Here is a 22241-nt window from a genome sequence, read left to right on the forward strand (position 1 = left end):
TCTAAACAACAACAACAACAAAAAAGTTACTGTAGAGGAAGCTCAGCAAAGTTTACCGCTCCTTTTTTGTTTTGTTCCTTATTGTTAAAATGAACTACATCAAAACTATAGCAACAAAACCTGAAATTGTGACTGAAAGTATTTATGCAATCAGAGACCCCTCTAAGATGCGCAAGGCCCTGGGAAAATATTTTTGCACAACCCCTATCTACATTAATCATTCAACTTTTAAATATGCTACAAAATTCATGAGTCGCTGAAAAGATTAGTGACTTCTTGATAAAAATTTGAAGTAACAGGTACTTAGCTGTTTGTTGTCCAATAAGTTCTTGGGAAGATTCTTCATAATATCCAGGTGCCATCTCTTCCTGTTCAGGTCTCAGAACAAGCCTCGTGTATTCTTTATTGTCAAAATGTGCTAATTTTGTATTTCTCACTGAAAGACTGTATTATCACAAGGCCATGGTTTTCAGAGCCCATTTGTATGAAAACAACACAGATCCTCTTGCTTCTGCAGCTTCCTTAATAACATTTACTTAATGGTAGTTAAATTATTACTCATGATGCTGAATTATACCTCATGCTGCTGTGGTTATTTTCTTCCAATAATTCTCTCAAAGGTAGCTAATATTTTTCTCAAAGAATGTTGATGACCACAAATGCATCTTATCCAGAGTATGCAATAATTCTTTTTGAGGTCATGTGAAATTTATTGTTCAGAATTTTATAGTGTAAAAGTAGGGCAACACATCTTATAACAATGTTGACCATACTCCTGCCTTCTACACGTCACCCCATCAGGGAGGATAGGCAAGAGACCCATGGGTAACACAAGAGGAATGGTTCCATTTATGCAAGGAATATGCATCCCTTTATTCCACATGGCTTAGGACCAGCTCAAGAGAGGCCCACTGACATTATATAGCAAGGGTCTCAAGGAGCCTGAGAGGTAGTTGGGGTGGCCATGCTAGTGTCATGGCAGGGATGGAGAGGCACACATGATGCCTGCAATCCCACCCTGCACAGGTGTCAAGCTGTACTATGTGCAACAAGAAGTTGTTTGGTTTTATAAATGTTTTGTTTATTGATATCTCTCTGTATCATTATCCCTGACTTAAAATAGGTTTTCTAAAGAGAATTGTAAGTGTAAGGAGTTCTGGAAGTCACAAATTCTCTGTAAATACATCTCCAATCTTAGTGAATCTGTGTGCATTATTGTTACTATTTTCAGTAGTTCTCTTGACCCCCAGTTTGTATATCCTACTTCTCCTGTTAAATTATATTTAAAAAGTAGCAACTGGTTAATATCATACAATGGTCAATATTATGATAAATGCCTGTATGATGTTGCCTCAGAGCAAATTATTGGTTAAACAAACAATTGGATCAAATACAAAAATCAAGAAACACTATCTACTAAGTATTTGCTGAGTAATCTTGTCTGTGGCTGGACAAATAGATATGCCAGCTGACATCTGTTTTAATCTATCCTCCTAAATATAAATTGGTAGTTTGACTCTATATTTTTGTCATTTTTTTGTGCTGCTATTCACTGTAATCAAAGCATTCTATGACAAGAATCATTGGGAAAAAATAATGTCTGTTGGAAACTATTTAGACCAAATCATGGAAGAAGGAGAAGAGACTTAAAGTATTGAGTTAGTAATGTTGAAAGGCTTTTATTTTTATTGCCTCTTATGTTTATAGCAAAAACTATATTTAGCACAATACACTGAATTTTGTTCAGTGTGTTTTATGTTGCCTTTTTCCCCTATAGACTAATATAGTTAATGTATTATCAGAAATTTATCATTAGTCTTTTTCAAGATGCGACTTAATTTTTTCTTAAGTAACAGAATTTTATCTAGCCAAAGTCATCTCTGATTTAATAATGCAAATAACATGAAAAGTAAAACAGGATCTACTTAACAAATTTAGATAGCAGTTTTCTATTCCAAAAAGGGAAGGGTAGATGAGAAGCTATGTGTAGCTCACACAGTGAGATACTTTCTGTACTTAATTAAATGCTTATTTATATACCATTACAAATAGCTGAAGCATATGAAGAAAAAGTCAGAAGTATTTCCAACAAAAATTCTTTTAATTTTTGATGCAGGCCAAGCTCTTCATCCTTGAGAAATAGTTTGTATAGAGAAGTGTCCTAAATTCTTTCAACAGTGCACTTCTTAGCTGCTCCAAGTAATACATCTTTTCCTTGTACGTGAGAAAGTGTTTAGTAAAACCAGATGGCCAACTGTTTTCCTGTCTTGAAGCACTTAGAACTGGCAAGAAGAGATTTAAGGTCAAAAAAGTTACAGATCCTAACAAAATGAACGGACACTTGAAAATTCTAGTACATCCATAATTAGATTATTTTAGTTATTCTCCACCCAACTCTTATTAAGTCACAGTTTGTTATCTGAAAAATATTATTCTAACACACATTGAGCTCAAATCTCCTCTATCCCTACTTTTGTTGAAAGTTTCTATAAGATCTACACTATCATTTCAAGCACTAAAAAACCAATGAAGAACTAAAAGTAGATTCTCAACCCAATGTTGAGCCAACTCATATTTATTATTGGATATCCTGAATATCACAATTGAATATTCAACTCAGAGAGATCCATTTATGTGCCAGGTCCCAGCTCAACTATAAAATCTGTACAAAAAGATAAGCTGATACTCTAGGCCGGTGCTTGCCAAATGAATCACCTAGAGATCTTGTAATATGAAGAGTGGAACGTGAGGATCTGCATTTCTAATAAGTTTCCAGATGATGTCAAAGCTGCTGGTCTGTGGGTCATGTTGCACAAAAAGTTTCCAGAGCTAGACAATGCTCAGAACTCAACTGCTTCCATTCCTCTCAAATTCTCCCATGATTTGTTCCCAGGCTACTTATTCTTTTCTCCATAGCCTGTCTTTCATGATGCTTTGCCCCAACTCCCCTTCTATTAGCCATCGGTTCATCCATGGGGTTTGTAGCTTTGCTCATCTCTCTAGCCTCCATATTTCTAATTTCAGACAAATATTTCCTTTTCTAGTTTCTGTCCTTGGAATCCCTTCTTTCATTTGACATCACCTCCAGAGTTCCTCATAAGTTAACCATTGTCTAGACAATGAGAATGGGAAGAAAGAGTGAAAGAGAACCCTAAATTCCCAAACGGAGGTACAAGATAAAATCAATGCCATTGGGAATCTGAAATCCACTTGAGATCAGACAATTAGGCCTAAAAATCTGTTACAAAGATAGCATATAGGGATCAAGTGATCAACCACTACTTAGGAGTTCAGAGAAAAGAGTACTTAATGACAGTAGATTAAAGTAGGGGAACTTCATGAGAAATATTGGGGATAAACTCCACTTTAAAAGTTGTATAGGGGTTAAAAAGGTAAACTGCTGTGAGACAATTTAAAAGGTAAAGAGAGAGGATAACATAAACAAATGTGCAAGGGTAGAAACATCTAAGCAAATAGGTGAGGTGATCTGTGAGTACATCCATCAAAAAAAGGCAGAGAGCCTAACATGAATTTCCCGAACGCCAAGCTAAAAAAAGCTGTAGTTCTATTTGTAGGTGATAGAAGGCACTGAGGTTATAAGAAGGAGTGCGACGACTAGGGTTATCCCATTTCCCACTTTGCCTAGGACAGTTCCAGTTTACATCACTGTTCAGCCATAATTATAATCATTATGAATATCCCTCTTTCATGCTTCAAAGTGATCCAGTTTGAACAATAAACTATATGGTATCCTAGGCCGGGTGCAGTGGCTCACGCCTGTAACCCCAGCACCTTGGGAGGCCGAGGCGGGCAGATCACCTGAGGTCCGGAGTTCAAGACCAGCCTAACTAACATGGAGAAACCTCGTCTCTACTAAAAATACAAAATTAGCCAGGCATTGTCGTACATGCCTGTAATCCCAGCTACTCAGGAAGCTGAGGCAGGAGAATCACTTGAACCCAGGAAGTAGAGGGTGCAGTGAGCTGAGATAGCGCCATTGCACTGGGCAACAAGAGCAAAGCTGTCTCAAAAACAACAACAACAACAACAACAACAAACTATATGATATCCTTAAACATAATGGAACTGGTATTTCACCCGAATGCATCAGAACAGTGTCTCAAAATGCCTAGTTGATAAAGGAAGGATAGGACAGGCAGTTAAAAGAGCATTGCATTTGACATAGCTATGCTGATTATTGAATGTCAATCAAGAGTTTTATTGTAGTTACTATTATAGATATTGGATTTAGAAAATATAGATAAACTAACAAAATACCATGCCACTTCATAAATGCAGTTTATTTTATATTTAGAACTTTCCAAGACATAAAATGAAGAGCTGGAAAATTAATGAAGGGATTTAAAGAAGTGGCCACTGAATTAGAGTATGATGAGAATGAATTACGAAAGCAGTGGCAGCTCAGGGGGTGTGGGTGGAGAGCTGCTTAGGATAACATCTGGCAAGAAATTAGAGGTTTGATGCTAGATACATTTTATACAGGGAATACACAGAACGTAGTACCTGCCTGCCTACAAAGTGCCAGAGAGAAGATGTGAAGGATGAGTTTTGAGTTTTAAATTTGGATGCCTGAAACAAATAAGAAATGCAAGAGGGACTTCAGAGAAGGGGAAAGGGGATTTCAGCAGATGGGATGATGGCATGATCTTCAAGTGGACCTACCATACCCAATAGGTACCTCAAGTAATACTTTAGGAGTTCAATTGTTGCCTTTCCCTCTTTCCTTTATAAAAATCATATCTGTATTGTCTATTCTCTCACACATACATCTAGATTGAGAAGAAAAAACTCTGAAAATCAACTCTCACTTTTTGTAATGATGCCAGATTTCTAGCTTATATTCCTAGCTTGAGATTCGTGGAGATTCAAAACATTGATGTAACTTGACAGTGTTTTTTTAAGAATTACGTGATCATCACCAGAACAATTAGTGATTTAAGTTATGTTTCAGACTATATGACCTTAGATATCAAGCTGTGCCCCAATTCAACAACATAGAAGAAAACAATTTTCATTAAACACTAAGTGAAAGAAAAAACTGGTTTGATTTGCATATTGCTATTTACATAATATAAAGATTAATACAGCTTCTTCTAGACCTAGACTCAATTTATGTTTGAAATGTATTCCTGCTTTACTATTTCTCCTTTCAGTTACTAGGCCAGACACAATTGAAATTTGTTACTGCCTGAACAAGAATTGTGTAAGGGATTGTGTGAGGCAGGGTGTTATCTCAAGTACTAAAGTTTACTTGGAGCTAGTGACTTAAATTTATCTGTCTATTCACTTGCCCTACACTGATGGCTTTTGTCAGTGTCTTAAGGCCAGGCTTCTCAAACTTTAAACTCTCTGGTCTACCTTGTTCTTGGGCATATATTTCCTCTTGAGTCGTGCCGGAGTATCTGACTTTCATATTCAAGTGTTCCCTGACTGTTGTTTTTCATCCTAGTTTCTAACATCATTTCACACTAAATCTTTTGTATTCAAGGGTGCTTCTGGAGTCTAATTTGATGACCTTTGGATTCAACCAAAATCATAATTTTAAAGTAGGAAAAACATATGTAGCACACAATAATTTCATAGCTGATATAGCTGATAAAATTGAGCCCGGATAGATTAATTAACTAATCAAAATCATAAAGCAAATTTGTGGCAGATTTAAGACCAAGTGTTATGTCTTCCAGTTTAAGGTTTCGTTTATCACAAAAGCTTCTTTATTCCTAAGCTGTGGTTCCAATGCTGAGACCAAATTTAACAATAATTGTGTTTTAATCATTAGCATATACATCATCCTATCATTCTTATCCTCTTACTAAACTTCATTTTCAAGATACAGCTAATTTGTTTTCACCTGTAAAATTAAGATTTTCCCAGGGAATACCTATTGAAGCAATTCACTGAAAGCAAATTAAGTTCAAGCAACAGAGAAGTAACATATTACCAATTTGGAAAGACATGGGGAATCTAAATAATACTGAGTAGATATCAAAATAAAAATGTGAATACATACAGCTCAAATATATTGTCATTTTAATAATGTTCCTGGGGAACTACTACTATCAAGGAGAAATTTCATGTGGTTTTATAAGAAGTTCTAATTTTAAGATTTCCCAGGAGCACAGAACGAATTAGTTTGTATGGTATTGACTCAACACTATTTCAAAAGAATAATTCCGCATCCTAAATTGCCGACATTAATGCTTTACCAAGCTGAAAAGTCGTTTTGCCTACAGATTTCAATTCCTTTTAAAGATAAATTAAACAAATGACACAGACACAATCTTCCAATCCTGACAGTTGTTGCTACAAAAAGGCAGGGGGGAAGATGGGATAAAAATCACAGTAGAATTCCAGAGTCTCAAATGTATGTCTTGTTCCAGCAACAAGCCACATGAATTTTGCTCTTCCTCACTGAAAACCAAAACACTAATTTAAGTGCTCTAAAGTGAACATGGTTTTTGTGTAAAGCATTTATTGGAAGCTTGACATAGAAATAAATCAAGAGATGGTTTTAAAAATGTTTTACACACAAAAAATGAGGATTCATAGTCCAAGTCAATGTATTCTATTTCTCTACCTATTCCATAACAAGTCCCAAAAGAGAAGACTAGGCATAAATAATGAAGTGGGAAGAATAAAAATGTGAACATCTGACCTTCCAAATACTCTGTAGCAATATATCAATAAAAAGGAAAGACAAAAACAGCTCGGCTTCTCAGGTACATAGAGGAGATGCCTTTTCCTTAAAACCTTTTGTGTGTACATCTTTCAATAAAGTATATAAGGATATAAGTAACAAGATTTCTTATAAAATACCTTTAGAAAATTTTCAAAATGAACTCAATCAGAAGGCTTATCAGTTTGTTTTTTGCTTTGAAGAGAGTGGTTAGACTTCTGAGTTAATGAGAAGAAGATATTTCACATGTATGCCCAATGTCTGTTTTGCATATTGTCTCCATCACTAAGTTACGATGGCATGCTGATTTTTTCTTACAGTTATAATCTCTCCAAAACTCATGGTAATGAACGAAATCCTGGGTATAGGTCAATCTCCCTTGTTACACTTCTTTAAAATCCTAGGAGGAAAAGTAATGCAATTCATTAAACAACTACTATGTTCCTGCTTTGATGTTAAGGGCATTAAATACAATCTTTACAGCAACTTTAGAAAGTGTATATTATCGACCTTCTGTTACTAGAGAGACTATCATCACTCAGGGAGTAGCCAAATGGAAGAATGAGAATTCAAATCTAAATTTTCCTTGTTCCAAAACCCATTGTCTCTCAACAATACCGTGCTGCCTCTAGTAACTGCAGTTGATCAACCTAATATGTGAATTAGACAATGATTTATTGCATTTACTTAAAAAACTATATAAGCTAATTTAGTTGCATCTATTCATATCTAGAGAGAAAATACTTGTATAATAATTTTAACAGGCGATTCTGTGAAAGCGCCATGATTTTTTTAATTAATATATCACTGGTGTGATACACAACTAATAAATTCTTCTAAGTAATTTAGAAAGAGAATCTGAAACTATTCAATGTACCATATTTCTGAATATGTATTTAATTGCTTTCTCATTTTCCCCCATATTTCCCTGTTAAAAGGGTTAATTAGTGGTAAGATAATTTCACAGATGAAATTCCACAAAACTGTCACGAGATGCAACTTCAAGTTGGTTTCTATTAATAGATGTGTTTGCTCCAACCTTCAATTTTGAATAAGTGTATAAGGAAAAGCTAACCAAAAATTTCAATGCAGCTTGTGGCCAAGGAACAGTGTGTGTTTTTGTGTGACACTAGCACATAAAAAGAGCTAATGTTTTGGCTTCATTGACATTGATCTGTCATCAAGGGAACTGTCTGACTCAAATAATCTATGAACTCTTGATGACCTCTCCAAAAACCCAAGGGTTAGCTATATGTATTAGTTTCAAATACAGTAATATATTCAGTTACCAGAAACCTTCATCCAAAACATAAAAATGTTAGAAAAATCTTTTAAATTACACTTTCAATTCAGAATTGCTCTGTGATTTATAGTAAGAGAATATAAAGGTTGTTTGCAACTTTATCATATTGAGATGGCAGTAATCCACATAATTATCAGAAGCTTCCTAAAATGAGATCTCCACTCCTTTAAGGTTCTGAACTTTCCTTTACTTCAGAAAGGAGTGTTTGGGATTAAGTTCATCTCCCTCAAAGTCACATTACTGTTGAGTGAAATAACAAAACCAGATTATTTAAGTATAGCAGCCTGCAAGGCAGCACTTCTGAGTGGTTACCACAGACCATACCTCAGGTGGCTATTGTGAGGCCCCAGGCCAAAAGCAAGGAAATTCACAAGAACTGGATAGATCAGCTGAAAATCATTTTGCTTGCCTTTCATATTGCTATTATGAAATAGAATTAATCTACACTAATAAAGGAAAATCTGCTATGGGTGGAACTTTTCCTGTGATTTCTCTTCATGTTCATGACAGCCTTTGGTTTAAAACATACCACCGGAACCATGTATAAAGTTCTATACCTTAAAAGTGAAATGAACTTGCACCTTGTTTCTGGTTACTCTACTGAGTAAATTATCTAAGGACAACAGAAATATTGTCAAAGTCACTCATGTGACAAGTAAAGCAAAAAGACCATATGTGCAGTGCGGTAAAGTAAGGGAAAGGGTTTGTTGGTTTGTTTGTTTGTTTGTTTGTTTTGGGGGGGTGGCGGCCAAGTCTCACTGTGTTGCCCAGGCTGGAGTGCAATGGCATGATCTCGGCTCACTGCCACCTCCGCCTCCCAGGTTCAAGTGATTTTCATGCCTCAGCCTCCTGAGTAGCTGGGATAACAGGCGCCCACCACCGCGCTTGGCTAATTATTTGCATTTTTAGTGGAGACGGGGTTTCGCCATGTCAGACAGGCTGGTCTTGAACTCCTGACCTCAGGTGATCCACCCACCTCAGCCTCCCTAAGTGCTGCGATTATAGGCGTAAGCCACCACGCCTAGCAGGGAAAGTTGTTTCTTACAGATTCAGAAGAAAAGTGTCATCCTCAGATAAATGTCCTTGTCAGTGGAGAAGGCTAATCCTCAATTCTCAACTCGAATTTTGAGTTATCACTTGGGGATCTCAAAAGCATTATCAGTGAGCAGCATACAGCTGTATACTTTGTCAAGGAATCTGACTTCTGACCAACCTACCTGGAATTTAGAAATTTTCATTTAAAAAAAAGAAAATGCTTAAATATACCAAAAAGAATGTGGTGATAATCATAGTAGACACCATTTCACAAGTACATATTATGTACCAGAAACTTGGCACTCCTTGTTTCATTAAGTCATTCATTACTTCATTCATTGCTTCATTCACTTGAATATTATCAACATTTACAGAAAATTTAGTCTAATTCATCAGTAGTCCTAAAATAGTGTCAGGCATGTAGTGGGTGTTTAAGAATTGTTGAAGTTTTGACCAATGCCAAAGTTGAAGGCACATTTCCCTTGGCCACGCTAATTCTTCAAGATGAGAAAAGATAAAAAGGAAGGGAATAGAGTGGAAGGGGAGGGGAGGGGACAGGAGGAGAGGGAAGGGAAAAAGGAAAAGGAAAGCAGTATTATCTCCTTAGTGAGCAAAAGGAAAAACAAATCGTCTCTGTTTTCAGCTATTTTAAGCCATTGGGTAGTTATTTGTATATCCCATCCCCGTCTGGCTAATGAAGCTGTAATTAAAATGTAATGACAGGCCACTAAAAGTATTTAGTGAAAATCATTTTTATTGATTTTTAGGACTTAAAAAAGGGAGGCTTTAAATTTTAATGACATAGAAGTTAAGGCAAAGTTAAATTACTTACTCAAGGTCACTATACAAACAGCAAAAATTAGGTCATTTGATCACTCAGGTTTTAAATTATTACTAGGCGCCACACAATGCTCTAAGTGCTGAAGTTTTAAGTATAGCGCAGTACCTCCCTCAAGAAGTGTATAGGTTTGTGAGTAAGACACTAAAGTAACTAAGCAATTGATATAAAACATGTTAGAAAACACAGAAGAATATCTTCATGACCTTGAGATGAGTGAGGGCTTTTTAATCATGATGCAAAAAATAGTAATGAGGAAGAAACAATCATAAATTGAACTGTAATACAATTAAGAATTTCTGTTCATAAACCATCCCCACCTCTGCCAAAGGATAATTAAGAGAGTGTGATGGTTCATTTTATTTGTCAGCTTGACTGGACTAGAGACATTTATCTGCTTCTGCCCTTCAACATTGGTGTTCTGTGTTTTTTGGACCTTTGGAATCAGACCATTGGCACCATTGGCACCATTGGCTCCGAGGCCTTCAGACTCAGACTTTAGATTTTAACTGAATTACACCACCGGCTTTCCTTGTTCTCCAGCTTGCAGACAGCAGTAAGTGGGACTTCTCAGCCTCCATAATCAGGTGAGCCAATTCTCCTAATAATGAAATAAATATGTCCTATTGGTTCTGTTTCTCTGGAGAACCCTGACTAATACAAAGAGTAAAAAGAAAATATCTCAAGTTATAGGAGATGTAACTAGCAGGGAGGTCAAGGTGGCTAGAGTTTGCAAAGCAGTGTTCTGGAAAGGAGGGAATTACACATAGAGAGCTCCAGAAATCTGCAGGTTCCCCTTTTTGTCTTCAACAAAGTACCAATTAGTACATGACAATGTGAAAACTACCTGTGGCTGGAGAAAGAACCATTAGAAAGGATTAGAGGAAACAGTGTTGAAGTTTACAAAGAGCCTGGAACAGTTGCTAAATTCCCCAGCCTGAGAGAAAACTCATAATTCATGGGGCTTGAGTAGAGTACTCAGAAGAGTTTAGCCTCAGTGGTAGGAGAAAATTATTTCTAGAAAAAAGGCTACTCTGATTCTAACAAATATTAAAAGCAAGATCTGAATGTATCAAAGTGTTTCCAAGTAACTTTAACTATGGCCCAGAAAAAAAAGCTGAGGAATAATATTTATAAGAATATAAAAATGGGCCAAGCAGGGTGGCTCATGCCTGTAATCCCAACACTTTGAGGGCCGAGGACGGAGGATCACTTGAGGCTAACGGTTTGAGACCAGCCTAATCAACATAGTAAGACCCCGTTTCTCCAAAAAAGTTAAAAATTAGCTAGGCACGGTGGTGTGTGCCTGTAGTCCCAGCTGCTTCGGAGACTGAGGCAGGAGGATCCCAGGGGTCAAGGATACAGTGAGTTATTGCACTCTAGGCTCGGTGACTAGGCTGGGTGACATTGCACTCTAGGTTGGGTGACAGAGCAAGATCCTGTCTCTAAAACAAACAAACATAAAAGAATACAAAAATATCCAAAATCCTACAAGAAAAAATTTTACAATGGCTGGTGTCAACTAAAGAAAAACTCAGGCTTTTATAGGATTAAAATCAGTTTTATTCAGAGTCTTACTGAGGATTGAAACCAGGAGAGTCTTTCAGAGAGTTTCTATTTGACTGCTCCAAAGCAGTGTTTCAGCCTACAGCTTATATATCAAGTGTTAGAGGTTCTGCATGTGCTCCAAAGTTACATTAAACATGTTCAGAAGTTACTTTAGAACAAAATCATCGAAGTTCAGGTGCGAGAGTACATCTGGTTATAGATTACAGATCTGGTTATGTACAGGAAGAAGCAAGGGCTGGGATCATTGAACTTATTTAGAAATGCAGTGATTCAAGCAAGAGATGGAGGAACCCATGCTCTAACCTGCTTATTGTCTTTAGGAATTCTTCCAGAGGGCCAGTTCAGTCACTGAATCAGGGACTTTGTAAAATTCTGCAGGCAAGAAAAATAAAATGCAAGGCAAGCAGAATAAGCAAATATGTTTTCTTACATTTTCTACGTTGTCTCATCCTGGCAACCAACCAAAAATTACCCAACATGCAAAGATGCAGAAAAATATAACCAATAATGAAGGTGAAATCAATCAAAATATACCTAGAAATGACATAGATATTAGAATTAGTACACAAGGACATTAAAACAGTTATCAAAAAAGAATAATAAAAATTCTTAACTAATCCTAAGAAATCAGATTTAAAAATCAAATAATAGGTGAGAGAAAAAAATAGCAAAAGAAATATTTAACACAAGAACAGAAAACCAAATACCGCATGTTCTCACTCATAAGTGAGAGTTGAACAATGAGAACACATGGACACAAGGAGAGGATTATTACACACCAGGGCCTGTCGTGGGTTGGGGGGCAAGTGGGGTATAGCATTAGGAGAAATACCTAATGTAGATGACGGACTGATGGGTGCAGCAAACCACCATGGCATATGTCTATCTATGTATCAAACCTGCACATTCTGCACATGTACCCCAGAACTTAAACTATAATTAAAAAAAAGAAAGAAATATTTAAATCCAGTCATCTCAAGAATCACATTATGCCTGTAATCCTAGCACTTTGGGAGGTGAAGGCCATGGCCTTCATCATGGCCAACCTGGTGAAACCCTGTCTCTACTAAAAATACAAAAATTAGCCAGATATGGTGGCATGTGCCTATAATCCCAGCTACTCGGGAGGCTGAGACAGAAAAATCACTTGAACCCAGGGGACGGAGGTTGTAGTGAGCCGAGACTGCGCCACTTCACTCCAGCTTGGCCAAAAGAGCGAAACTCCGCCTATGAAAACACACACACACACACACACACATTAAATGGAAACAAACACTCCAATTAAAGGCAAAGATTGTAAATTAGATAAAGAAGGAAGGTGTAAATATGAGTTGTTGAAAGGAAACTTGGTTTAAATTCCATGAGGAAACAAATAGGTTCAAAGTAAAAGAATGGAAGAAAAATATATCATGCTGAAACATCAAAAGAAAGCTAGAGTATCTACATTAATCTACCAGACAAAGCAGATGTCAGAGCAAAGAAATATTACCAGAAATTAAAAGATTTATTTTACAGAGTTAAAAGGATCAATTTGTTAAGAGAATGTAAAAATTCTAAGTTTTTATGCACTTAACATATGAATACATAAAAATCCACATAGCAAAATGTGAAGGAACTGCAAGAAGAAACAGACAAATCTGATTAAAGAGATTTCAGCTTCAGTTTCTTGATACTGATATTAAGTACACAGAAAATCAATAAGAATATAGAAGATTTGAACAACACTTCCGATCAATTTGAAGTAATGCACATGTATAGAATGCTCAGACAATAGCAGAATTCTATTCATTTCACCTGAACACATAACATTTTTCACAACAGAACATATCTGGGTAAGAAAACAAGTCTCAATAGATCTTAAAAATTTCAAACCATGCAAAATATGCTGTCTATAACCACAACAGAATAAAATTGGAAATCAGTTACAGAAAAATGTCCAGAATCTTTTTTTTTTTTTTCTTGAGCGGGAGTCTTGCTCTGTCACCCAGGCTGGAGTGCAATGGCATGATTTCAGCCCACTGCAACCTCCACCTCTGTGTTCAAGTGATTCTCCTGCCTCAGCCTCCCGAGTAGCTGGGATTACAGGTGCCTGCTACCATGCCTGACTAATTTTTGTATTTTAGTAGAAACAGGGTTTCACCATGTTGGCTAGACTGTCTTGGACTCCTGACCTCAAGTGATCCGCCCAGCTTGGCCTCCCAAAGTGTTGGAATTACAGGTAAGAGACACCACGCCAAGCCCAGAAACTTTTTAAATTATTTGAAAGCTAAATAATACATTTCTAAACATGCTATGGGCCAAAAAGATATCATAAAGGAAACTTTAAAGTATTTTTTTACCTAAATGAAAATAAAAATACAGCTTACTCCAATTTGTGAAATGTATCTAATGCAGTATTTAAAGGGAAATTCATAGCCTAAACATTCATATTAGGGAGAAAATAGTTCTCAAATCATTGGCCTTAGTTTCCACCTTAAGAAACTAGAAAAAGAAGAGAAAATAAAACACCAGGTAAGCAGAAGAAGGGAAATAATAAAGACAGGAGATGAATAAAATAGAAAGTAGAAGACTGAGAAAAGCTAATGAAACCAAAGCTGGGTTTTTTAAAAAGAAGATTAATAAAATTAATAAACTTCAAGGTAGATTGATGAGGAAAAAGAGAGAAGAGGCAAATACCAACATCAGGAGTGGGAGAAGTGACATTCGTACAGGTTAAAGATACTAAGTGGATAAGTAATATTATTAAGAATTTTATGTCTATAATTTCAACAAGATAGATAAAATGGATAAAGTCCCTAAATGATATTAAATACCAAGACTCACTCCAGAAGAAATAGATAACCTGAATAGCCATATAGCTAATAAAGAAATCAGAATTATCAATACAAATCTTCCCACAAAGAAAACTGGATGTTATCATCAATATCTTCCTCTCCTCATGTCTAATTACTAATGTGTGCCCATCAATTTTTCTTTGAAATTTCCCCTTATCTCAATCTCTGTCTTCTACTACCACCTGGCCAGAGCCTTTTTCAACTTTTGCCAGAATCGCATAACAGCTTCTAAGCTGTTATTCTGCTTGCTTCCTTTCCTGGTAAAAAAAATATATATATTATTTAAGGTATTTCTTTGATTCACCTGCTTAAACAATTCCAGGATTCCCTCTTTCAACAGTAGCAGTCTCAATTCTGTTAGGAGTCCATTTTCCACAGGTCTGTCACATTTGTGAAACAAAGGGCTGACTGACCTCTTTTTCAGATTACTTTTTCAAGGATGCTTATATAGAAAATAAATACAGTGTCTCCTTTCAAAGCAAATGGCAGGTTTGCTGAAGGCTTTGAAAGACAAGGGATAGTTTCTCTAATGGAAACAAATGGTAGGCATATTACTTTCCAGTATAAAATATTAAGCTCCGAAACTCTGGAATAGTCTCCTGCAATTATACCTAGTATGTGTGCCTAGTAGATGACACCTGCAAGGTGTCATCTGGCCCTCTTTGTATTACCCAATAGGAATTAGGGCTCAAGGAACCAGCACAAAATAATGCCAATACTCTGGCTATTTTTACTTCTGTAATAAACCATTTTTAATCTCTGACTCAGGAGTTTCATATTTTATACCAGCATTCTTGAAACTGTGGTAAACTAACATTTTAGCTAACAAATAGTATAAGAGTTCAGAACCTTCACAGTTCTTCATAATTAGAATCACCTAGAGAGACATTTAAAAACACCGATACCCAGGTTTTAGCCATATCAACTCAGAGCCTCTGGAAGTGAGCCTTTAGCACTGGCTTTTTTAAAGCTCCACAGGCAGTTCTAATGTGCAGCCTCACTAGAGGAAGCTACAAGGCCATCTTACATTCAGGGTCCTCTAAAATCTGATGCAAGTTTGTTTCTCAAACTCATTTTCCAAGTGGAAAAATTAGAAATAAAGGAAGAGACTAAGCTGGAGAAAGAGAAACATTTCACAAGAGAAAACCGAAATACAGAAGACAGGATAGACAGCTACAATGGAGAAAATGAGATTCTGAAAGTGAGAATAGAAAGAATGCATCTAGAACTCTCTTCTGTTTTTTTTTTTAAAAAAAAGGCATTAAAAAAGAGAGAGAGAGATTTCTAAAAAGCTCCTTGGGGCCAATGATATCAGAAAGAGAGAGAGGTACAATCTTAGAAAATAGAAAGAAATGATTCCCCCCAAGGAGACCAGATCCTGGGAACTAGGAGGTAGCTTCTTAAGCTGAAAATATAGAGTTTAGTGTAAAAGTAGTTGGAGAACAACTCGAACTACTCTCACCTGTTAAGGTTGGGACAACAATACTAAATTGTTAAAGAAAATTAAAAATGTGCCTAGATTTAAGGGGAGAAAAGATCATTATAATAAAGTGCTTTAAGAATTAATTGAGTTTCAGTGTGACACAGTGCCTTGAAAGCACATGCCATAAGGCATTGACTCTAAGGATGTGTAAGGAAAATGGCTGCGTGGCAATTAAGAGTAGGCCAAGGTAAACATCTGGTGCAGCATGACACAGTGGGATTGGAGCACAGGTGCACAATCCCATGCTTTATATAATCACAGTTATGTAACCATGTTATGGGTAGGCTCATCGCCTGGCTCTGAGTTACTATCGTCTGTGAAGTGTATAAATGTATCACCGACACTATGAGAGCAGCGATGCATAATAAAGCCATGTCCCACCTGCCTACAGACCCCTGAGTGTTCTTTCAACTCCCCCCACCTGTCCACCAACTCCCCTCAAACCCCAGCTTGGGTTGGAACCTGACAATTGGCTCAGGATACCAAGGTGAGTGAGTCCTCAGCCCCCAGTGATCCCGGGTCAGCTATGTGGCCCTAGCATGGGTTATGGTACCTGGTGGCAGCCGTGCTGCTAGAATGGGCCCCAGTGGAAACATGGGTGGTGATGGACGGGTCCCCCATAAGCATGGAGAAAGCGCTGAAGCACCTGGAGGTTCACAGCACCGAGAAGGAGCATGCCTTTGCCGGCAGAGTCAGATGGGCGTTTTTGACTGCACTACCGGAAGTGCAGGCCCAGTCCCTGCAGGACGCAGCACAGGCAAGGGACCTCCAGGCACAAGCAGAGCACCTGGAGGCCGGGATACAGCGCTTGAAACGAGAATTGGGGACTGATGTAAGTGTGGGCTTGAGCCCGCCTTCCCGGACAGAGACTTCCACTGGGTCTGACACCAAGGAGGAAGAACCCCCACTGCGAGCTCGCCCCGTGGTCCACCAGAAAATAGAGCATGAACAGTCGATTGGGCCCCAAAGGCAGGCCCAGGGATCCCCTACCGTGGTGGAGCACACTTCATATAGTGCCTACACCCCGACTAACTTGCGGGAGTTAGGCAAACAGTGTCGGCAGCATCCAGGGAAGCCCCTACCTGCCTGGATGCTCCGCCTCTGGGAGAAAGGAGCTGAGAGTATTTCCCGTTCTGCTGCCAAGATAGAAAAGTTAGCTTATATCACAACTCACCCCTCCCTCCGTCAGCGGTTGCAGGTGAGCAGGTGGTTGGCACAAGGGCAAGGTGACCACACCCTGTATGGCTGATGGCAGCCATACAGACAGTGTGGAAGGATGCTGGAGAAATACCAGAAACTGGGAGTAAATAGCAATCATATGCAAAGCTGGTGCAGGTATTTTAGGAGATGGGTATGCGGCAGGCCATGTTTGATTTAAATGCTGAGAGCCGTATGATGAACGCTTTACCTCCCACATGAGGTACCTTGTGTTGGGCTCTGTACTCCTGAGTGTCCTCTGCTCTCTGGGCGCGGTCCTTACTCCACATGCTGTCCTTGTCACATGCATGAGGTGACTACTACCATGGCAACCCTCAGGGAAGCAGAAAGCCAGCGGCAGGAGCAGGGAGTGTGTGCCATAAAGAAGGGGAAGGTATCCCTTCCACAGGGAGCCATCTAAGGGGACAAAAAGGGGCCCCAGTAGGTGACACGCCTGCAGATGTGGATTGATCTGATATTGATTGGGGTTGTTCTGGAGAAAATTGATAGGCAACCCCATGAAGTGCTGTTAACTTTGTGGAGGCAATTGTCCCCAGAGCAGCAATTCTGGAAAATGCCCAAGATGGGGCGGGACAATGCTGCTCCACCCAGTCCTGCCCGGATGCTCCAGCTCAAGGATTTCTTGCAGACAGGCAGAGGAATAGAGTCTTTTGTGTTTGATTAGGGAACTGGCCAAGATGCCCGGCTTGGGGGGACACTGGATGACCAGAGGCCACGTGTGGAATTGGCAATCCACTGGTCTCCCACCAATATACAGTAGATATTGGCACAGATTGCAGCCTCATCTATGGGAACGTGGATAAGTTTTTGGACAAGACTGCATACATAGACGACTACGGAGGCCAGTCAGTGAAAGTGAAACCTGTATCTCTGCACCTCAGTATCAGCCGCTCGGCTCCCCACTTATACATTATACATGTCTCTCATACTGGAATACATTCTGGGGGTGGACATTTTTCACGGTCTAGACTTACACACTATGGCCAGAAAATTCAGACTCCAAGTATGTGGGGTAAAGCTGGTACTACAGGGACATACACATCACCAGCCCCAGGTTCTGCCACAACTCCAGCGGGTTACCTCCACTTGTCAATACCGCTTACCAGGGGTGTGTACGGAGATAACTGAGACTATTCAGAAGTTAGAGGAGGCATAGAGAGTGCATGGAACCCACAGCTCCTACAATTCTCTAGAATGGCCAGTCAGAAAACCTGATGGGAGTTGGTGGATGACAGTGGACTATCAAGAACTACATAAAGTAACACCCCTTTTACATGCAGCTATCCTGTCTATCGCAGATTTGATGAACCGCTTGATGATGGAATTGGGACAGTAATACTATGTAGTGGACTTGACTAATGCATTCTTTTCCATTGATCTTACTCCAGAGAGCCGGGAACAGTTTGCTTCACATAAGAAGGGCTACAATGGACTTTCACAGTGTTGCCACAGGGCTATGTGCATAGCCCCAACATATGTTATGGTCTCATTGCCACAGAGTTAGCTGCCTAGACATGTCCAAAGGGAATCTACCTATTCCATTATATTGATGATATTATGTTAACCTCTGATTCTGTTGCAGATTTAGAATTGGCAGCACCCCTTTTGCAACAACCTTTGGCAGCATGCAGTTGGGCCATCAATGAATCCAAGGTGCAAGGGCCTGGATTATCTGCCACATTCTTAGGAGTTATCTGGCTGGGTAAGACAAAAGCCATACCAGAGGCCATCATAGACAAAATTCAGGTGTATCCCTGGCCCACCAAGATAAGGCAGCTGCAGACCTTTGTGGGCCTTCTAGGATATTGGTGGACATCCGTGCACCATTTAGCTCAAATGATAAAACCGTTGTACCGGTTGACAAAAAAGGAGGCTACCTGGGATTGGGATGATGACATCCCAATGAGACAGCCTTTCTGGCAGCCAAGCAGGCTATTTGGCAAGCACAGGCCCTGCAAATGATTGACCAGGGGCACCCATTTGAACTCGATGCGTATGGGACAACAGATGGCTTTAGCTGGAGCCTATGGCAGTGCATGGAGCACTTTAGAACACCAGTAGGCTTTTGCTCCCAACTTTGGAAGGAAGACAAGCTCTGGTATTCATTGATAGAGAAGCAATTAGCAGCTATATATGCTGCCCTTCAGCCTTGTGAGAGTTTGACAGAAAAGGCTACAGTCATCGTGCAGATGACTTACCCAATAGTGGGGTGGATATGTTCATGGGTGAAACCCTCCAGACTGGGATGGCTCAGACATCCACTTTAGCAAAGTGGGATGCCTACTTAGAACAGCAGAGTACCATGAGTACCAGCCCCTTCGCAGCAGAATTATGAGAAGTCTTGGGACCTGTATTCCTCATGCAAGATAAGGCCATGGATCGGCCAGAGGCACCCCTGGACCCTGAGCCATCACCATTTAAGGAAGGGTGCCTCCCCATTCCTAATGAAGCATGGTTTACCAAAGTGCCACTGCTACCTGGACTCCCGTCATGGTCCAGCCTATTACTGATACCATATGGTTTGACACCGGGTGTGGACAAAGTAGTCAATTGGCGGAACTCAAGGCAGTGTAGATGGTGATCACCAAGGAGACACCTATGGTAATCTGCACCAATAGTTTGGCAGTTTATCCAGACCTAACATTGTGGTTAACTACCTGGAAGTCACAGAATTAGTTGGTTGGCCACCAACCCATTTGGGGCCAACCAATGTGGCAAGACATATGGGAGATATGCCAACAAAAGGGTGTGACTCTCTATCATGTGACAAGTCATGTGTCTTTGGCTGCCCCCAGCAATGACAAGGCAGATGCCTTGGCCAGAGTCCGATAGTTGGAATGAGCACCTATGTGAGATGTGGCCCTATGGCTACACTGGAAATTAGGCCACATGGGGGGTAAACTGATGCAACAGAGCACTGGGGTCTGTTCTTGCCCAGGCAGAATACTTGGGAGGCCTGTGGTAAGTGCCCAGCATGCGCACAGGCATACCCCAGATGGAGGCAGCTGCCTAGTGTCATGTAACAAGTGACGATAGGGCAGATTCCCTTGACCAGATGGCAGATGGATTACACTGGGCCACTGCCAAAATCACAGGGATACGCACATGTGCTGATGTCTATAGACGTGGCCACTGGCCTGTTGATAACCTACCTTGTAGGGTGGTGGACCAACAACATACCATTCAGGCCCTGTAACACTTGTGTGCTCTATATAGTCACCCCTTAGCCATTGAAAGTGATAGAGGAACACATTTCACTGGACCACAGACAAAACACTGGGCATGGCAGATGGACAGAAAGTGGGGATTTCATGTTCCATATAACCCACAGGTTGCTGGCATGACTGAACCATATAATGGACTCTTGAAAAGTGGGTTACACTTGCATGTTACTCTCCCATCTTTGCAGGGCTGGAGTTCAAGTCTAGACCTGGTGCTCCAGACCTTGAATGAGCAGCCACGAAAAGGTGGCCCAGCCCCAGTGGAGGTACTGGTACACCAGGCTGTAGCCTCCATTCAGTTACAGATAACACAGCAAGAATGACCTCCTCCAACCAGGTATGGGGATGAACAGTAATCTGTTGTTGCCTGTCCCAACACCTCTAAAGGTAAGAGAACAAAAAACCTGGCTTTGACCATGGACCCTCCAAGTCCCCCACTGCAAGTGGTTGGCCATCGTAGCCCCTGGGAGGAAGGTCTACAGTATGATTTACGTGTCACTCCTTGGGTACTTGAAGTATAGCCTCCACAATTGACCATTCATAAGGGAACAACCAAGAAAAGAACCCTCCTCTAATAATAGGCTGTCTGTGTAGCCTATTATTAACTCCCCAGTAACTTTAGCATGAATGCAGGACCCAAAGGAACCATTGGGAACTGAAAAGGTATGGTACCATTATCCAGGAGAGAAGACCCTGGCAGCTGCACTACTATCCAGAGATGAAGAGTTGGCCTGTATTTTGCCTGAGGAGCGAGATTTACCCCTGTTAGTACCTGTGCCTGCTTTGTCATTTCGACTGTAGGTTGACACACTCCAACAGTATTGTGGAATGGGCTCACACCTACACTGAAGTGACTAACATTTCCAGTTAGCAAATCTACACCACCCTTCCAGCAGCAGCTGTGGACAACTTGCCCTGACACATATACCCAGCTTCTACAGACAACTGAACATGGCTAGAGACTTAGGGTCCCATCAGCAATGCCTGCAATGGTGACACGGCAAGCTTTGGATAGGGGGTGCCACAAAACCCATGACATGCCCGCCCCCTGGCTGACCTGTAGTGTCTATGATGGATGGGGCTGATTAGTGGGAAAACAAGTGGTGCCCCCGCCACAGGGATCACAATGTATAGAGCAACATTGGGGTAGCATCACCATGCAATGGTTGCCCACCATAGCCTGCACAAGGTGTGGTGGAATAAGTGACCTCATCAAGGCTGGGCCCCAGTGGACTTTGTGCCACCTGGGAGTTTATGGGTCTGTGGAGACACAGGTTGGCCAAATATTTGCCAGTGAACTAGACTGGCTGCTGTGCCAAGGGGTGGCCTTATGTGCCTGCCACTGAGCTTCCCACATTGCCTAGATGCCCACACAACCGGGAGGTGCTATATTCCTGGATTTTGCTAGTGCACCAGGCCCTGTGGAGGCTTTCCCCTTTTGATTTACCATCCCTGGAGCAAGTCTCATTACTGTGAAAACGCAGATTACAGCCCTTGCAGAGCACTCAGCTCGGGCCCTGAATTATACCTGAGTCATCCTCCTCCTCTTAACCAATGAGGTTCATAAAACCAGAAAGGTGGTGCTGCAAAACCAGATGGCCTTAGATATATAGTAGCAGCTGCCCAAAGTGGGACCTGTGCCCTTATAGGAGTGCAATGTTGTGCCTTTATTCCAGACAATCAACAACACATAACAGCAGCCTTACAAGGGATGTCACAGGAGATTAAAGCAGTTGAGAGCCTTACTGACCAACCCCTACAGAGACAGTGGGCGTGCCTGGGCTCTGGCCTACATTAGGCCCTGATAATCATAGGCAGCATAGCAGAAATATTAGTCATAGGTTGTTGCTCCCTGTATTGTTGCTGTTGCCTGTGGGTCCAGGGTGCCGCTCTATGGGCACGTTTCCCCACTAAGAGGACCCCCTCAGCTTAGTGGGTGGAATGTAAGAAAAATGGCTGTGCAGTAGTCAGGAGTAGGCTGAGGTATATGTCTGGTGCAGCATGACACAGCAGGATTGGAGTGCAGGCACACAATCTTGTACA

Source organism: Rhinopithecus roxellana, chromosome 4 (assembly GCF_007565055.1).
Source record: "Rhinopithecus roxellana isolate Shanxi Qingling chromosome 4, ASM756505v1, whole genome shotgun sequence".
Lineage (NCBI taxonomy): Eukaryota > Metazoa > Chordata > Mammalia > Primates > Cercopithecidae > Rhinopithecus > Rhinopithecus roxellana.